This window comes from Euprymna scolopes, chromosome 15, assembly GCF_053919585.1.
Source record: "Euprymna scolopes isolate OS-2025 chromosome 15, ASM5391958v1, whole genome shotgun sequence".
Classification (NCBI taxonomy): domain Eukaryota; kingdom Metazoa; phylum Mollusca; class Cephalopoda; order Sepiida; family Sepiolidae; genus Euprymna; species Euprymna scolopes.
Window position 1 is genome coordinate 70,156,300 of NC_136496.1, and position 18,499 is coordinate 70,174,798.

The 18,499-nt window shown below is 34.1% G+C and overlaps 1 protein-coding gene across 2 annotated transcripts in view; it reads right to left on the reverse strand.

Moving 5' to 3' along the window:
* The window catches only part of LOC145293878 (uncharacterized), a 119,329-nt gene that overhangs the window by 39,182 nt on the left and 61,648 nt on the right, over positions 1-18,499 (reverse strand). The window contains exon 2 of one of the 2 annotated variants that reach the window (XM_080140633.1): positions 938-1,027. The exons of the other annotated variant lie outside the window; for it this stretch is intronic. The gene's annotated coding sequence lies outside the window, so the exon portion shown is untranslated. The remainder of the gene's footprint in view (positions 1-937; positions 1,028-18,499) is intronic. 2 annotated transcript variants of the gene reach the window in all.

Genomic DNA, 18,499 nt, shown 5'->3' on the forward strand with positions numbered 1-18,499 from the left:
TTGACTTGTGTTTACAGAATTGAGTCAATATAAGAGGTATTACTCCAACCAATTACATATTTTATGCATATAAAGGTTGACCTGTTTAAAATCGTATTATGAATCGAAACCGCATTATATTTAGTGCTGGATCACTAGGTGTATCAGAATTTTTGTAGAAATTTTTGACACCCCTAACACGAAATTGCGAATAAAATATTTTAAAAAAACTCGTAATTTCTCTTTTAAAAGTGGGTTGTTTATTTTCTTTATTGATTATACTTCCAAAATAAACTATTAAAGTTATTTTAAAAGTAATAGAAATATTTTTTTTAAACAGTAATGAAATTAATTGAATTTTACGAGCTCAGTATTTTTTAATTTTTAAACTTTAAAAATCTATCAAAATTTTTCTATTGATTCAATTTTTACGATATTTTCAGGGTCAATGTGAAATTTTATGCTCTTTCCAATAAACCGAATATAATATTGTAGACAATCGTTTTGTTAATTCACGCCCCCACTTTCAAGTGTATATTAAAAAGTAAATAATTAATTTACTCACCAAAGTTTAATATATCACAAATTTAAGATAAAAGATCAATAAATAATATATTCAAATTTAAAACAAAAAAGGTAGTTTTTTGGTCAGAAGTTTAAAACCTTTTTTTTTTTAAACACATTGTTTGTTTTTTCTTTTGTTTTTTTTAAATGAAACCTTGGTCCTTGCTCCTTTAATTGAAAAAAAATTAGGACTTGAATTACATTTTTTGAGTAGTTATAAGCTTGGAAAGACAGGGGGTCGAATTAATTCACGCCTCCCATTTTGAAATGTCTATTAAAAAGTAAATAATTAATTTACTCACCAAAATGTTATATTTCACAAATTGAAGAAAAAAATCAATAAATAATATATTCAAATTTAAAACAAAAAAAGTAGTGTCTTTTAGAAATTTACCTGTAAAGTCCGAAGTTTAAAACCTTTTTTTTAAAACCACGTTGTTTCTTTGTTTGTTTGTTTTTTTTAATGAAACCTTGGTCCTTGCTCCTTTAATTGAAAAAAAAAATAGGACTTGAATTACATTTTTTGAGGAGTTATAAGCTTGGAAAGACGGGGTGGAATTATTCAATATTTTTCACGAAATTTCTGACACACCTACTGGATCACACAGAAATACGACATTGATTGGCTCCCCGTGTTACGAGCGTATTCACGCCAGAAATGTATTAAGGTCATGTTATGTAGTCACGTGCGTACCTGCATGGTAATCAATTTGCTTTTCTTTTCTTTTTTTCTTTTGCTTAAAAGTGTAAATATATACAAAGTGGTCGCTAGAAAATCGGGTAATTTGAGGTTTGTAAATATTAATGCTTAAATTTATTCTGTAAAAAAACATTTATTGTGTCTGGCGTATTCATTTCTCTGGGACGCACGGACAACATTTTCAGCATCTGTGAAAGTGGTGTATTATAATTGTCTTTGAAAAACTTTTTAAAAGTTCGTATTATTTGAACTACTGTTCTCCTCTTGAATGTTATTTTTACAACCTTTCAATACAACCTCCAACCTTCTTCAGGTGTATTTTGAACTCGGGAGTCTTTTTGTCGAACTCGGGAATCTCTCTGCCGAACTCAGGAATATCCACGGAATTTCGAATGGATCCCTTTATTTAATCGACGGTAGTAGCATGCTCTCGTACCTATAAAGAAGGTCGGGGGGTTATATCGGTCGAAACATTTTGAAAATAGCACTCAAGATGAGAACAATAGTCTAAAGAATTCTAACAATACGAATAATCAATCTTCATCTTAAAAATGTAGAAATGTTTATAAAAGTTATTCTTTGTAAAAAAAAAATAAATAAATGACCGTTTGACAATTTTCCCGCTTTTCTAGCGACCATCTTGTCTTATGTATAGAATGAAAAGTTAAGGTTGCGTAGTTAGAAGTCATGTTAAACTAAAGATACGTTCGTTGTTCACATGCACCATTTGTTCGTCAATGGGATTTTAGAGAGAAAAGGTTTTTTTTCCGTTCTAGATGGTAATAGGAAGCTGAAGCTGTAATGTAACCGAAGAAGTATTTAGTACGATTATGAGAAAAGCTTTCCTGAGAATTCCCATATGAAATCGGTTGAGATGTGACGCCGATGATCACAGGAAATAGGTAGGAATAACCTTGAATAATTACGTTTGGACCCTGAGAGAGAGAGAGAGAGAGAGAGAGAGAGAGAGAGAGAGAGAGAGAGAGAGAGTCACCGAGTTGGGGGAGGAGTATGAGAAAGACTGACTGAGAAAACATACGTTGTTTATTTGTGTAATGTCTATGAGACAGCGGCAAAAGAAAAATGGAATATTCATTCGATCGAATGTTAGATTGTGTCTCTAGAATGATAAAAATAAAGATTCGCGAATACTAAACAATAAAAAATTGTGTTAGAAATTAAATTAAATGGAATCGTGTGATCAGATTCGGGCAATGTTCTACTCATTACTTCTGCTTTATCGTGAAAATATGTTCTCATGGAAGTCGCTCCAGACAAGGTATGAAGCCACTTGATGTAAGGACCTAACAAGAACGAAAGATAATTATCATAGAGAAAGCAGTCGTTTATTGATGTTAATCTTGAAAAGACCGAGGCTAATAAGTAGGAGGAAGTAGGAGTCATCGGGAAGAGAGTTTCGCGAGCTTGGAATATTTGGGTACTGAAGTAGGACGCTGTAGTATAACGAAGTATAAAAACACCAAATTAATGAAGACCACTAGACAAGCGAGTCGAACGAGCTGGTAGAAAGGAAGCAGAGAATTGATCAGGTAAATCTGTATGTCATATTAGTTTTTATAGAAAAAAAATTAGTCTAGAAACATCACACCAGTGAGAGATATATAGTGCAGAGAAAAAGAGAAGGTGAAGCCAATCACATCACATGTAACGTACTTGTAAATCTTCTTCAACGGTGCCTTTGCATTTTAACAGTCGTAACCACACATTGTACACGAGACAATCACAAAGGAACAAAAAGGAAAGAAATTCGTCTCACTTTTTTTTAGTTGAAATAAAAGGCGTTTATTCATGGTACTTTCCAAAATTACCCATTGCATCTTGTTTCGAAAGTCTCTTAGTTCATCTCGTCTGCCATGTAGTTAACAAAACCTCGCTGTCTCGACACGGGATTAAAGGTCTCTCACGCTACCACGGGGCCACACGTTCATCTCACGCTGGTGCGCTTTTTCCACTCCTTGCCACGTGATGCATTTTTTCTTCCCCCCCCCCCCTTCTCTTCATCCGATGTGACGTCAAATCGCGCATCGGTTTGGTTATTTCATTGGTTTCACAAGTATAAATGGAAGCCAATACAGCCTGACGACAATTAGTTCTCGGCAAATCTTACACATGTGGCTGTGCGAACTCAGGGGAAGGAAGCCCCCCCCCCCAAAAAAAAAAAAACAGTGGGCGGTCTACCATCTAGAAAGGGTTAGGAGAGTTTTACTAACATTTTTTGAGGGGGAGGGGACTTTTCCCCCCACTCCACGCTAATGAAATATCAATAAAACGATTTTTATAGAATGCTATTTTTTACTTATAACATGGATATACAATATTTCATTAAATTTAAAACAAACAAACGATTTGATTCAGGAATCTTAAGTAGTGTGTTTGTGGTATTATAGTAAATGAGAATTCTAGCTAGGATTAACGTAGACCAACCAAAGGTACTTGTGTTTTGTTGATCCTTGTTTTGATGTGGTTGGTTCTAATTGCGTTATCTTGTGCGACTGTTATTAGGAATTCAGTTTCTCTATTTAGGTTTCCTTTTTGTAACTATTTCCAAATGTTTCCGTACGGCTTATCTTTTGTTATTCTTATGAATCGTCTTTTTAGCTGTTTCTCTTCCTATTTTTCTTTTCTCATCTTATTCCTCGTTTCTTTTTCTGTCTTGTTTGTTTGTCTTTTGTCTCTTGCTGCGGTAATTATTCTTTTTATGTTATTCACACAGTCTTCTATACAAACCAGACCTCATCTCGCGTCTTTCCTTTTCACATAGATATGGTCGATACGGATGTAGTGCATTATGCATAGTCATGAGTTTCCTGATCTTCTGGTAGAGATGCTTCAGTTCTTTTTTTGGTTCAACCTATCAGAGTATCTTACTAGTGATACTGTCCATGTATTTATACCTTTAATTAGGTTACTACTATATAGTTTACTTTCGATTATAGGAGTTGTCTTGTTCTTCTGAGTTTTTTTTGTTTTTTTCAATTTTCTATTTACATTTCTGTTGCTTCCAGAACTTTAGATTCCTATCTACTTCCAGAACTCCTAAATATTTGTAACGAGAGTAACCAAGTATCTATTCCTTCGAAAAACGTGACTCTGCACGTGAAAACTAAACCGATACCTGCTAGTAAAAATCTTTGAGAAACTACGCCCCACCCCACATTTGGAAGCCTTATACCGTGGCTACCGTAATATGATGGCCTAGCGACGACTATAATGAAGTCTGGTGACGTCATGAACATCGGTCTGTTGAAATTTGGTCACGTGTCTCATGACTAAACCGGAAGTTGGTTTAAAGTTTTGGAGGGTTAAATAAATTTAAACATGCCGTCGAGATGTATAGTTCCAAAATGCCGAGGTAACTACGAAAATGGACCAAAAGTTACCGTGTTTTCATTTCTCCAAAAAAAGAAAATAATTTACCAGTGGGTTAATGCAATAAAAAGAAAGGATTTTACTCAATCTAAATATAGCAGAGTGAGTGTTAAAATGTTTGAGATATTTAAAAAAAAAAAAAAAAAAAAGACGCGCTTTTTTTATTTTTATTTATTTATTTTTTTAGAACGTATTTTAAAATAAAAATGAAAGTATGTATATAAAAAATGAATTTTACATGTAATTGAAGTTATGTGCTGAAGCAATAAATTATTATTTAGAAACTTATTTAAAATGAGGAGTATGGTGAAAATATTATGTACTTTCACCTAACAATTTAATAAAAGCGATATCGTAAAAACGGAATTCCTTGTTTAAATAATTCTAAATAAGAAAAATCATTTATCTTTTTAATTCAACTATTTTACTGTGCAATATTTATATCAGCGTGAAATAGATTAAACTTTTTTTTTTAAGTTTATGACCGTTTTTGTTATCCCAAAAGCTTATTAATAATTATTTGTGGTAAATGTCGTGGCCCTGTAGGTGTCAGAATTTTGGAGAATATACTTCCAAAATAAACTATTAAAATTGTTTTAAAAAATAATAGAAATATTTTTTTTTTTATTTTAAAAAAGTGTTTACAAAATGCCGGCAATAAAAAAAATAATATTTCTATTATTTTTTAAACAATTTTAATAGTTTATTTTGGAAGTATATTCCATAAAGAAAATAAACAACCCACTTTAAACGGAGAAATTACGAGTTTTGTATATGTTATTCGCAGTTTTGTGTTAGGGTTGTCAAAATTTCCCCCAAAATTCTTATACTGCTAGTGGCGCTGTAAATGAAAATAACGTTTAAAATTACGGCAAACGAGTAGTTTCCAAGATATGAAGAAATGTTAGTTTTAAAAAATGGGAGATCACTTTTTTATAAAAATTTAACGTAAAATGAGCACCCACTTTATGGCCGTCGTTTTTTTTAGGGCGCTTTCTTTTTAACAAATAAAAGCGAAGAAAGATGAGTATGGTCACCTGTTGCGGTTTGGGAGTCAACGTACAATGAACACAGTTTAACGTAAAATGAGCACCCCCTTTCAAAAAGTGTAAACAGAATTTTTGTCGGGGAGAGGGAGTCAACTGTAGGTGCTCATTTTATGTTTAGTTGTGTTCATTCCTACATCAAAGAGGCACTTCGCCTTGTTTGAGGCGAAAATGTAATTTTTTGAAAAAATTGCTCGTTGCCCATGTAAAAAAAAAAAAATTGGCCATAAAGTGGGTGGTCGTTTAAGGTTAAATTATCCCCCCTCTTTTTTTTTAACTAACATCTCTTTATATCTTGGAAACTACTAGTTTGCCGTAATTTTAAACGTTATTTTCGTTTTCAGCACCCTCGAAAACCTATAAAAGTGGTAATTTAAAAGGATTTTTCAAGGGTGGACTAATTCTGCACATTTACCTTATTTTTTTAATTTATCGTTTTTTTTTTTGTTTGTTTTTTTTGTCATGTAATTTTTTTTTTTTTTTTGTATTGTCAAACATGGTACGATTTTCTTTTAAATTATTTCTTTAGGTATGTGAACTTCATTTTCGACCTGAAGACATAAAGCGAGAGGCATTAGCATTTGATGAAAGGACTGGAAAAACAATTAGTGTTAAATTAAAAAAATCTCTATCTTAAAGGTTGGTGCTATTCCTCGAATATTACCAAACTGTTCCTCCTATTTATCGTCATCAACCACTTTTAGAGAGTCTCCTAACGCAAAGAAAATGCGTTTAGAAAATTCTGCTCTTAAGCGTGCATTATGTGAAAGTGTTGCTGACGAGTTAGAGTTACGGAAACGTAAAACTTTCCATAATATTGATGATTTAGAAAAAAAATTAACGTTTATAGATAAACATTATTGGACTTCTATTAGGCAAGACAATACCATCATTATATGCCATATAAAGAGTTGCCCATGCCCAAAAATAAAAATGTCTATGGTGACTGAACCGGACTTGGCCGTTAGAGTATTCTGTAGTGATATGGAAATGAGTGCTATAGGGGGAGTATAGAATTCCTAAACATGTAACAGAGGAAAATACTCTGCAAATTTTGATGGAAAACATGAAAAAAATGGACATCGAAGAACAGGAAATGAAAACTTCTAATATAAGTTCTTTCTTAAAATTAATCTTATCATTTTTGCTATTAGTGCAAGATGAATCATTTAAATATTTTAATGCCATTAAGTTCATATATGAACAAATTAACATAATGACAATGAATAAGGTTAATTATTCGAGTGAAATGATGGTATTTTCTTCCTTATTATATAACTGCTCCCCTAGAGGGTACAGACTGTTAAGAGGCACTAAAAATGTAATTTTACCATGCTATTCAACCATTCGAAGATTAACCTTATCAACTTCTATGAATCCTGTCATTGAACAACACGATAACAATTTTCTCATGTATATTAAAAGTAAGTTCAAATTACTAATGCAGAATGACATCACAGTATCTTTACTTGTTGATGAAATACATCTCAAACCTTATCTTGATTATAAAGGTGGTAATATTGTTGGCTTAGCTAACAACAGCAATGAACCTGCCACAAGTGCATTTGCTTTTATTCTTAGCAGTGTATTCTCACAATATAAGGATGTTGTGCATGTTATGCCAACTAAATGTCTTGTAGCTGAGAACTTATTTGACATAATTAAACGTGTAATAATTGGCTTAGAAATATAGGGTTTAAGGTATTATCTGTTATAGCAGATAATAATGCAATAAATAAAAAAGCTATGTCTTTCTTTTGTAGCCCATCAAAGCTTTCAATTGTATATCCCCATCCAGTTAGAACGTCTAGCACTCTTTTCTTCTTATTCGACTCAGTGCATGTATTAAAATGCATTAGAAACAATTGGCTTGGGCCAAAAGATGAACGTAAATACATGATGTTCCCAAAGTTTTGTTATAATGGAAATCATGAATTAGATAACATCCAAAGTGCTCCATTTTCTAGTTTACATAAACTTTATGCCCTAGAATCTCAATCACTTGTGAAATATTGCTATAAGTTGACTTCAAAAGCTCTTTCTCCGACTACTTTTGAAAGGCAAAATGTTAATTTGGTTTTGCAAATTTTCAACGAATATACTATTCAAGGTTTTCTAACCTTAGGAAAACAGGAATGCTTGCCAAATTATGCAGAAATTGCAGAATACATTCAAATATTTTATATTTGGTGGACAAAACTTAATGTGAAAACACCATATAAAGGTTGTAGACTTCGTAATAAATATGCTAATCCACTTACATTAAATAGTGATAATTATAGTTTCCTAAATGTGTTATGTGACTTGTTAGAAACTTGGAATAGCATTCCTGGAAGAACTGGTAAGTTAACAAAGGAAACTTATACTGCTTTGCACCATACTACTTTAGAATTGACTAAATATTGTATAAATGTACTGAACATGGTGTATATATTACCAGGAAAGTTTCAGACAGATAACCTTGAGGCAAGGTTTGGCCAGTATCGACAACTTAGTGGAGATCAGTGTAATATATCGATACGTCAGGTGTATGAATGTGAAAAAAACTCAGAATCTTGTCAGTTTTAAAATTGAGCTTACCAATTAATAATCGAACTATTGAATTGAAAAATTTAAAAGAAACTAAATGGGATGAAATGACAAGTGAGCAAGAGTTACATGTTTATAAATTTATCATAGATGTAACAGAAGATGATGTTAATCAATGCAAGGAAGTACTTCCTGTTATATTATACTTAGCAGGTTATTGCTGTCATGCAGTTTTCAAAAAACTGAAATGTAATAGCTGCAAAAATTTAATATCCGAGAGAGAGGCTGTTGAAGAAATAGCTGAATTAAACAGCTACTTTCAGGGTATTAACAGAGGTTCTCTGCTATACCCAAATGATATAACTAATAATTTTGTCTTATATAATTATATAGTTATAAACAAACTTACAAAATGCGATTCTTTTTTACACTCAATTCATCAGAGAAAACTAGCAATGTACATAACTTTAAATATTTTGGCTGATCAAAATCGATTATTTCATGTTGACTCTTGTGATGAGGGTCACACTATTCAGCAAATTGAAAAAATGTTGATATGGAGTTAATCGAATTCCCTTATAAACAATTTTTGTCGCAAAGAGAATGACAATATTAGTAAAAAAAATATCAGGAAAAGAAAAATTCAAACTTTTAATTAAATTCTACAACAGATTTTTTGAAAAGTTTTAATATTCAATGTTTGAAATATTTCTGCCTTAGTAACTTTGTTTATACTAATATTTGTTTGAATTTAATTTTTAACTTATTGTTTGTTATTCAGTTAAACTAATTGTTCGTTATTCAGTTAAACTAATTTATTGTTCGTTATTCAGTTAAACTAATTTATTGTTCGTTTTTCAGTTAAACTAATTTATTGTTCGTTTTTCAGTTAAACTAAATTATTGTTCGTATTTCAGTTAAACTAATTTATTTTTCGTATTTCAATTAAACTAATTTATCGTTTGTTTTTCAGTTTTGATTTTTTTTAAAACATTTATTGTTCATTTTTATTTATTTCTATTGAATAAACTTCAGTTTCATACAAATCAAATCGTATTCCTTTTCTTTTTAAACTTTTTAACAACTTTTCTCCCTTTCAATTCGTTTTTTATTATTAATATTTTTATTATTAATATTGGCTGGGTTTCAGTACAAAGTATCATGTTTATCTTTTTTAATCCAATTTTGAAATTTTCTAACGCTTTCTGTAAAAAATGTCTGCTCATTATCGACGGTCTGTGTTCCACTTATCTTGCTTGCTAGGACCTATGGCGATGACGTCATTTTTCAGCTGACAGGCCATCTATGACGATGGTCACGCTTATACCCAGTCTTTCTTGTCCTTTTAAGGAGACAAGTAATTTTCGTTAAATGTGTCGTTGAAACATTGCGAAGAATATGGCCCGTCGATCAGCTAGAGTTGACGGCGCGGTGACAGAGAGTGATGGCTGTCGGGTCAGGTTGTTTATGCAATCGAGGTTGGCAGGTGAAAAGGTCAGATCAGTGTGGCTGACATCGACTTCGCTAAACCTTTGGAATAAATTAAATAACAAATACATATTTTTTGTTTGTTTGTTTGCTTTTGGAATTCATTTGTGATGAAGGTTTATAATTAGTGTATTCATTTTTTTGCGGACTGCTGTCCATCTTTATAGTGTTTATTGTTTAACGAAGTTTTGGCCAACTCATCCTCTGGCCTTCTTCAGGTGATTAATCGCTTTCGACAGAGGCGACTAATTTTCACGAGATCGGTATCGTTTTGAAAGCGACCCTTTGAAAGACAAATATCGAAAAATTGGCTACAAACATTAATTTCTTCACCCTTTATTGGGCACTTTTCTACAGGGAGGGGTCGCTTTTTTCGTCGATATTTTCGAAAGTCATCTAATCTCTTCGATTGACTAGCCTTAATTTAAACCTACGTCACTTCCGGTTTGGCGATGGACGCAACAGCAAATACGTCACGTTCTTTTTTGTTTTCACGTTCATCTCCTCCTTCGCGGTACGGGTTTGAGCTTGGTGCCTACTATCACTTTTATTTTGGTTTGTTTGTTTTTGTTTTTTTTTGTTTTGTTTTGTTTTTTTGCTCAACCTACATTTCCAAACACCCGGGTAACACTGGGCACCCAAGCTAGTCTATAATATAAATCTCACCTATCTGTTTAAATGTATGTATGTATGTATGTATGTATGTATGTATGTATGTATGCCTATGGTCAGGTCATGTCATATGCTACTGGTACCATGTAACCCAGTACTACCTGCCTCATGGTCGGGTCACCGGCGACTAAACTGGTTCCCCCACCAGAGTTGTTTGGTGAGGAGGGCGGCTAGTCTCCCTGAAGGATTAAAGACAAGACCTTTCAAAGGGCGAATGAACCCTTTTTCGGGGTCAACGACCAACTAGCACCGTGTATATTTGTGTGTATGTATATATGTGTTGGGGTGGAGAGGGCTTCCATAAGCCGTAGTGAAGGCAACCTTTCATGGAGAAGCAAATCTCTGATTTAAAAACCATAAAGCGGGGGACCAATACCCGCATTAAGCTGGTCTGCAGTTTGATTTGTTGCTGGCTATCTTGCTCTTGCTTGTTGCTGGATCTCAACATTTTGAACCGAGAGAGTGACAGCTGTCGTACAAAGCTAAGACTCTGTAACATCATCTGTGTATAGATATTCCCTCAGGCATTTGGGCTTATGGACTTTAAGTGTCTGAGGGAGTGGCACTCGTCTGACAAGATGTTGCAATCATCATGTATGCCTAACACTTTCGACAGAGACGACGGATTTTCACGAGATCAGTATCGGTTTCAAGCCCGACCCTTCCGGCGACAAATATCGACAAATTGGCTAAAAACATGAATTCCTTCACCCTTAACTGGGCATTTTTCTACAGGGGGTGTGTCGCTTTTTTCGCTGGTATTTTCGAAATTCACCCCCTCTTTTCGATTGACTAGCCTTAATTTAAAACTTTGCCACTTCCGGTTTGGCGATGGACGCAACGGCAAAGACTTCACGTTTTTTTTCCCACATTCTTTTCCTCCTCCGCGGTACGTGTCCGAGCCTGCCTGCCTATTACCATTTATTTCTTTTTGCTCAACATACACCTCCAAGCACCCGAGAAACGCCGGGCACCCAGGCTAGTACTAAATAAAAAGTCAACGGTGAGTGCGTTTCTTTTTTCTTTAGGTCATTAGAAATGATACTAATAATGTATATATGAAAACTTTAATTACTGGCGTAATTCTATGATTTTATATGAATAGTTTAGTAATATATCTAGATTTATAATAGCAAGTGCGAACATTGGCGAAGCATATGACGGAGGATGTGCATTAGTTTACAATTGTAATTGAAAAGCTTTATCTGTCTGTCGGTCAAGTTACGTATGTGATCTAGACTATCATGACGCAACATATTTGAAATACCTGTAGTAGCATAGTACTATTATTACCGATGATGATGATGATGATGATGATGATGATGATGATGATGATGATGATGATGATGGAGGAGGAGGAGGAGGAGGAGGAGGAGGCGTCGAATTTCAGCATAGAGCTCACGAGGATCACAACCTAGGATTGTTTGGTCTGCATGAAGTTGCCCTCGGTGGTCGTAGCCATTTGTTAGCATGTAAGCATGCAGTTGTTTACTCATGACAAAGAGAATAAAACCCACCATAAACAACTGCTTAGGATTTAGTGACCCCCCCCCAAAAAAAAGAAAAGGGGGATTAGAAACGCATACTGGAAGCAAACTTCTTTTGCGGACTTTTATCCTCATCTTCATAGTTATTGTTGTGTCACCACGTTTCTACCAACTCATTCTCCTTCTTCAGATGATTAACCGCGACGGGATAGGAAGAAGAGATGGAAAACTATTCTCCTCAATTACAGTTATATTATGGAGTTGCTCTCATCGTCAAAATTTCGTCATGCTGACGGATTATCTAGACTCATCGCAAAATAATCTGAATCCCTTGAAAACATAATGGTTGTTTCCCTAAAAGCTTATGCAGAAGTTTTTCTTTGTAAATATATCGTGTAACGTCATTAAAGAAGATGTGGTTACACCCGAAGAAATAAAACAAAAGTTGTTAAACGATGATTAAAAAAAAACAGAGATAATAAAATAAAAGACAAAGTTTTAAAAAGTCTTGAAGTGTAATCAATCTGTGATGAAGTAGTTATGTATAGCAATCGAGGAGTTATTACAGAAAATAATATTGAAAAAATTCATACCCGTCACTCAGAAATTTCGAGAATAAAAAGTCTCATGGAAAGCTATGTGTATTAAATAATATGGAAAAAGACATTGAAAATGCGATGCAAATATGCAAAGGTTTATGTTGACACTAGTTTTTTGTGGTTTTTATTATCTAATAGTGGTGGACAGTTTCTCAAAATGTCGAGAAATATTAAAATGAAAAAAAAAATTATCGAAGTAACAATTAGTTTTTTCGTTGTTTTTATATGAATTATTCACTCGGTTCGGCATTGTTGATTGTATTGTATTAAAAACGGAACGCAATTCATGTTAAATGAGTTGAAATTCTGTCGAATATTATTAGTGGAGCATATCATTATCTCGCCGTACTGTGCAAGAAGCAATTCGCAGGCAGAACAGTTTGCGGACAGTTCCAAACAACACTTAAGAAAATGAGGGTTACACTTACCGAAAAGGCCATTTAATAATTTTTGCAGGTATAGAGGATGATCCCAAATAATAATGTTCCATCTTCCATGACGCTTGCAGAAGTAATGTTTGCATGGAAGATTAAATAAGTGTTCGGTAAATTATGGGCAACCTATATGAAACTAGGATACAACAAAAATGTCGCGAAGAAACGTTTTCTTTTTGGATGTTCAAAAACAATAAATCTTACTGGGATGCAGCGATAGTGGATACACCTTATTTACTTGATAAAGGAACGTCAGTTTATCCACAAAAGACACATGAATCTGACGAGGAAACGATATTCAGATGTTGTAAAGAATATTCTAGGGGACGAACTAATGGATGCCGTGTTCAACACATTTGAGATACCAATCTCGCAAACAGGTTTCAAACATCGAAGATAAAAAAAAAAGACGTAAGCTTTCGTAATAAAGCATGAAGGCAAAAGAATTGACCCCATGTTAGACAAGGTTAAAAAGGTTGATGTTGTAATGTGATGGTGAGTTACCCTACTTCGTGAATATATAAACTGTTCTAGACATTATGTATTAAAAAAACATACAATAAATGCACGAGAAATATTTCTATTACATACTTTTGTATATTTCTGTAAATACAAACTTTTGTGAATATACCAGCGTCTGGTCTTGTTTAGTATCGACTCTTCAAAGCCACAACAGTCTATTAGTATAAAGACGCGGCGTTGTTATGGATTGTTTGGAAACACCTATATCCACTCTTTTTCATCCCTTAATGTAATATTAACTATGTTATTCTCATTTTTGCACAAGGGAGTTGCCACTTATCAAGATTGAAGGTCACTTGAGGATAACGGGTAATGAATGTGATTATAGGGACAACAGCATAGTAATCATTAGTGGTGGAAATTGTTCTATTATTTGGAGAGGGGGAAAGTAAAGTGAAATTAAATCGAATACATTTTGTTAAATCTATAGTCTTTATCCTTTTTAAGGCACACCTGCTGTTTCACTTGAATTAACGAGGACATCTGTTTATTTCTGCTGCCAAATCTGATCTCCTTATTGGCATTTCTATAATCACGTTTTAATTTGTGTAATTGTAAAGCATCGTATTTTCTTTTTTATATATCAAGCGCAAACGCGACCCCTACGATAATACTATGCCTCATTTGATCAAAATGAAATATGCTAATCTACCTATCCTGGGTAACGTAATTTCAAAAATGAGAAACACTGAAATTTGTTTAAGGCTGATGCGCAATCTCCAGTGAATACATGCCACCCAGAAGTGAAACTCTCTAACACACACATACCCACAACGGAACCTTGAAACGAACTTTGTCTACTTTCTATTGAAGGACGTTAAAACTTATCAGAAAACTTTTATCTTTCAAAGTATATTTACATTTATATTATATTTATATTTAGACTAGCAGGGGTGCCCGGCGTTGCTCGGGTGTTTGGAGGTGTATGCTGTGCAAAAAAAAGCAAAAAAACAAAAAAAATGGTTAATTTTTTAAAACTTTGACCCCTATTATGACCCCTCAAAATTTATTGTTTCGGGCTCAAATCACTTTATTAAGTTAGATCCATGTTCAAGGAACCTAAATCTAAAATTTCAAGTGTCTAGACCCAAAATTGTCGGAGGAGTTTGGTAGAGTTCTTAAAGGTCAAATCGTTGAAATTTGACCCGTTAACAGCCAAATTTCTGGCTGACACCCGTTACATCGATTTTCCCAAATCTCAGTACCTGGTATTTCAAATTTCGAGTCTATAGACTAAAAATTGACAGAGTTATTGCGTAGGGAAATGTACACAGACAGACAGACAGACACGTTCACTTTTATAGATATATAGATAGATTATATCATATTTGTTCTATACATTTACATTTCTGTAAAATTGTTGATATATAAATATATTTTGTTCGTTAATTCATGCTTTTTCAAAAACCCCGTCGTTGAGTTAGAATTTGATTAACTCATATTTTTTTCATCTGTACATTCGACAATTTAACTACATATTAAAAAATTGCTTGCGCTGTTCTTGGCATTTTCCAAAGACTTCAGCAAAATGCACTACATGTAATCAGGAGCAGCACTATAGATACACGCTTATAAAGGATCTGCTACCAAAAGCTTGGAATGATTTCATGAATAAACAAAGAAAGAGCAATTACTTTACACAGACATTATATATATATATATATATATATATATATATATATATATATATATATATATATATATATATATGATGAAAATAATGGAAATAGTATTCCGACAAAATAGAGAAATAAAAAGGAACAAACCGTATTATGTGTTCATCAACGTTTCGTCTTTATTTCGAGACTTCCTGTGGATGAATGAGATTAAGAAGCAAAAAATACCAGTACAAAATATTTGAAAATGTTTCACGTGCACAGTGTGATTTCATTTCTGTTACAAACCTATATTTGAATTTCAACAGATATATCTTTTTTCCAATAAGAATATTAACTGCGTTCATATTTTTAAAATTACATTAACGACTATATGACGTCACTAAAATTTCCCTCTCTTTAACAGCGCCAACCCTCCCCCTCCTTTTTAAATTTCCAACGTCTTTTTCCGTTTTTCTGAAATAGAACTGCATCACACTGTGCACGTGAAACATTTTCAAATATTTTCTACTGGTATTTTTTGTTTCTTAATCTCATTCATCCAGAGGAAGTCTCGAAATAAAGACGAAACGTTGATGAACACATAATACGGTTTGTTCCTTTTTATTTCTCTCTCTCTATATATATATATATATATACATATATATATATATATATATATATATATATATATATATATTTGCAACCTTCTGTCACTCGAGACAATGGCATTCTGCGCCTAGTTTGGTTTACTACAGCGTCTGCTGTGGCTAAATAGTCCAATTTTAGATTTGCAGCTACGTTGACAGATGCAGCAGTTATAGTCAGCGGTGGGAATGGTGGGGAAGGCAGGGTTGGACTGTATTCTCTCTCGCCTGTAAGTTCTCTTTTCTTCACGTTGTCTTTCTCTCTTCTTTTCTGGTAATTGGATGCCGTCCTTGACCTTTGCTCGCCAGGCTGTGCAATCCGATGACTCGAGATCTTGTGGCTGAATGCTACTAGTCTTCAGGTCTCTGTTGCAAGTGTCCTTGTAGTGCAGAGTTGGTCTTCCAATTAGCCGTGTTCCAGAGACCAGCTCGCCATTCAGGATGTCTTTTGGGATGCGACCAACTTCCATCTCACACACATGACCAAGCCAACGCAAGCGTCTCTGAGCTAGAATGGCAAACATGCTTGGTATGCCAGCCTGGGACAAGATGGTTGTGTTTGTGACTCGATCCTGCCAGGAGATGCCTTTAAGACGTTTGAGATTGTGCTTGTGGAAAGCATCCAGTTTTCGTTCTTGGTGTGAGTATAAAGTCTAGGACTCACTACCCTAAAGAAGAGTACTCAGCATATAGGCCTGGTATACTTTTGTCTTTTGTGTTTAGTGTCAGCAAAGTGTTGTGAACTTGTCTACCACCTCCAGGGGGTGGTGGCCAATAGTGATTTTAGGGGTGCTTTTTATGATGCTTCCATGTTGTTCATGGTCGTCCTTGAATGATATTTCTCATTCCAGTTACATCAGGGCGGAGATGTTTGGGCCCACAGTAGCTTTCTTGTAGACAGAGAATATCACACTGATGATTTCTATTTTTGTTTTGCAAGAAGTTCGTCTTTGATTATCTAATATTGTCAAGTGCTGAGTTCATATAGTAGATGTACGACAGGAGAAATGTGTGTAAGCTGGAACCAGCTCCGTGTCACACATCCAAGAAAATCCAGAGTGACTTTTTTAGAATTCCACAACTTTGCATGGCCAAACATCTGGTTGCCTAACCGTCTGGTTGTAACCTCGTGGGTTATTATGCGTGAGACACAATTGAGAAATGAATTAATCCCAGAGTCCTTCAATCCTTAAATGTATAATGGTAAATACTGGTTTGGTAAATGAGCGTTGGCCGCCATTCATATTTCAGACTAGTAATCTATTAACGTTCGTTGAGCTTGTGGACATTGCTTGTCTTTGGTTCGCTTCAAGGTGCTTGGTAGAATTTGCAAGTAATAGTAGGTATTACTTGGCAGAGATCGCGGCAGGAATCCTTTTACATGCAACAGAATTTGTTGAATTAATGTTGAATGACTTGAAGATGACCATGTTGCAGTCTGTAGGGAAACAATTCCGTAGCAATTTGTTCCAAAAATATTTACTTTTTAAAAGAAACTTTGTTCATAGAAAACTTTTTGTATGTTTTTGTACACAGAGAGGAAAAAGTGGATACTTTTAAGGAATTTATACACAGGGGATATAATCCATTGGAGTCAATTTCGAATATTTATGAAGAATTTCAAATCAGTTCTGAAAATGTGCGAAGCTTACGGAGTTTACGATTGAAAGCTGTGAAAAAGATGTAAGAAGACAGACAACATTAAACATCCGAAGTTTTAGGTTTGGGTTAGGGTTAGTGTTAAAAAAATTGTCAATATTCAAAGATTAAAGTTGAAGACACTACCTCTAAACAAAGAAAATAGCTTTCAAATTGTAAACTACTTCGGCCATTTTGGGGACTGGTTCAGAATTTTTGTTCAATACTCGAAACTGCCTCCATCAGGACTAACATCTTTCGAATACCCATTTCTTGTAAAAATCAAAAAGTGTCAAATTAATTGGTAGCTTACTCATTTGACTGTATTTTAAAACTATTTTTAGTTTGATGCATTCATTTTAGCTGGTAAACAATTCCGTGAAATTAAATTAATTAGAATGAAAAGAAAATCAGTTACTCATGATCTTCGAATAATTAAAATATATTGTTCTTCAAAACAGAATTTTGTTCCGAATTCAAAAATGGTTATAAAATAGATTAATTAACATACAGCTGTTAATTAGAGTTCGAAAAAATTCCACAGTTTTTCACATTTTTGCAAGAGTATTCCGTATTAACCCACCCATCGCCATCGATCGCGTGAGAAAAACGTTACAGACTTGCATATTTTTAAAGGTTGTGTGTAAAAAGTAATTTCGGTGAGTATGTGCTGTGGCTCCGTGAGGGTCCGGGAGGAAAATGCAACTCAGTAATTCATGAAAAGCAAAATATATCGAACAGAACACAAACACGACAAATAAAGAGTCTTGGTACACGTCAGCCCGACTGCTACCAGGGCAAAACTCACAGCATAACCGCTGAGCGACAGATTCTCTGGGTCTTTATAGTGGGTGGAAGAGTGTTTATTATTATCTGTAAGGTTGGTCACCATAAACCATCCTTCCAAACCTAAACTCCATAGTGGTCTCAATATCGTTTTCTCTTTGGGGTCTACATCATCATGGAATAGCCTATCAGGTTGGAAATAAGGTCCAGAAAGTTTCGTTTTCTTTTTTAGTTACTCTGTTCTGGGACTGTTTGTGGTATTTCTAGATCAAAGATTTCGTAAATGGTGTCCGTCACTATATTTTCTTGTGGCACACTGTTGGTGTCTTCCTGATTTGATTAAGACGCCTTTTATGCGAGAACTGGGTGCTTTGGATTATGTATACGATATTTCCCATCCTCTTCTCTCTAGTATCATGTTCA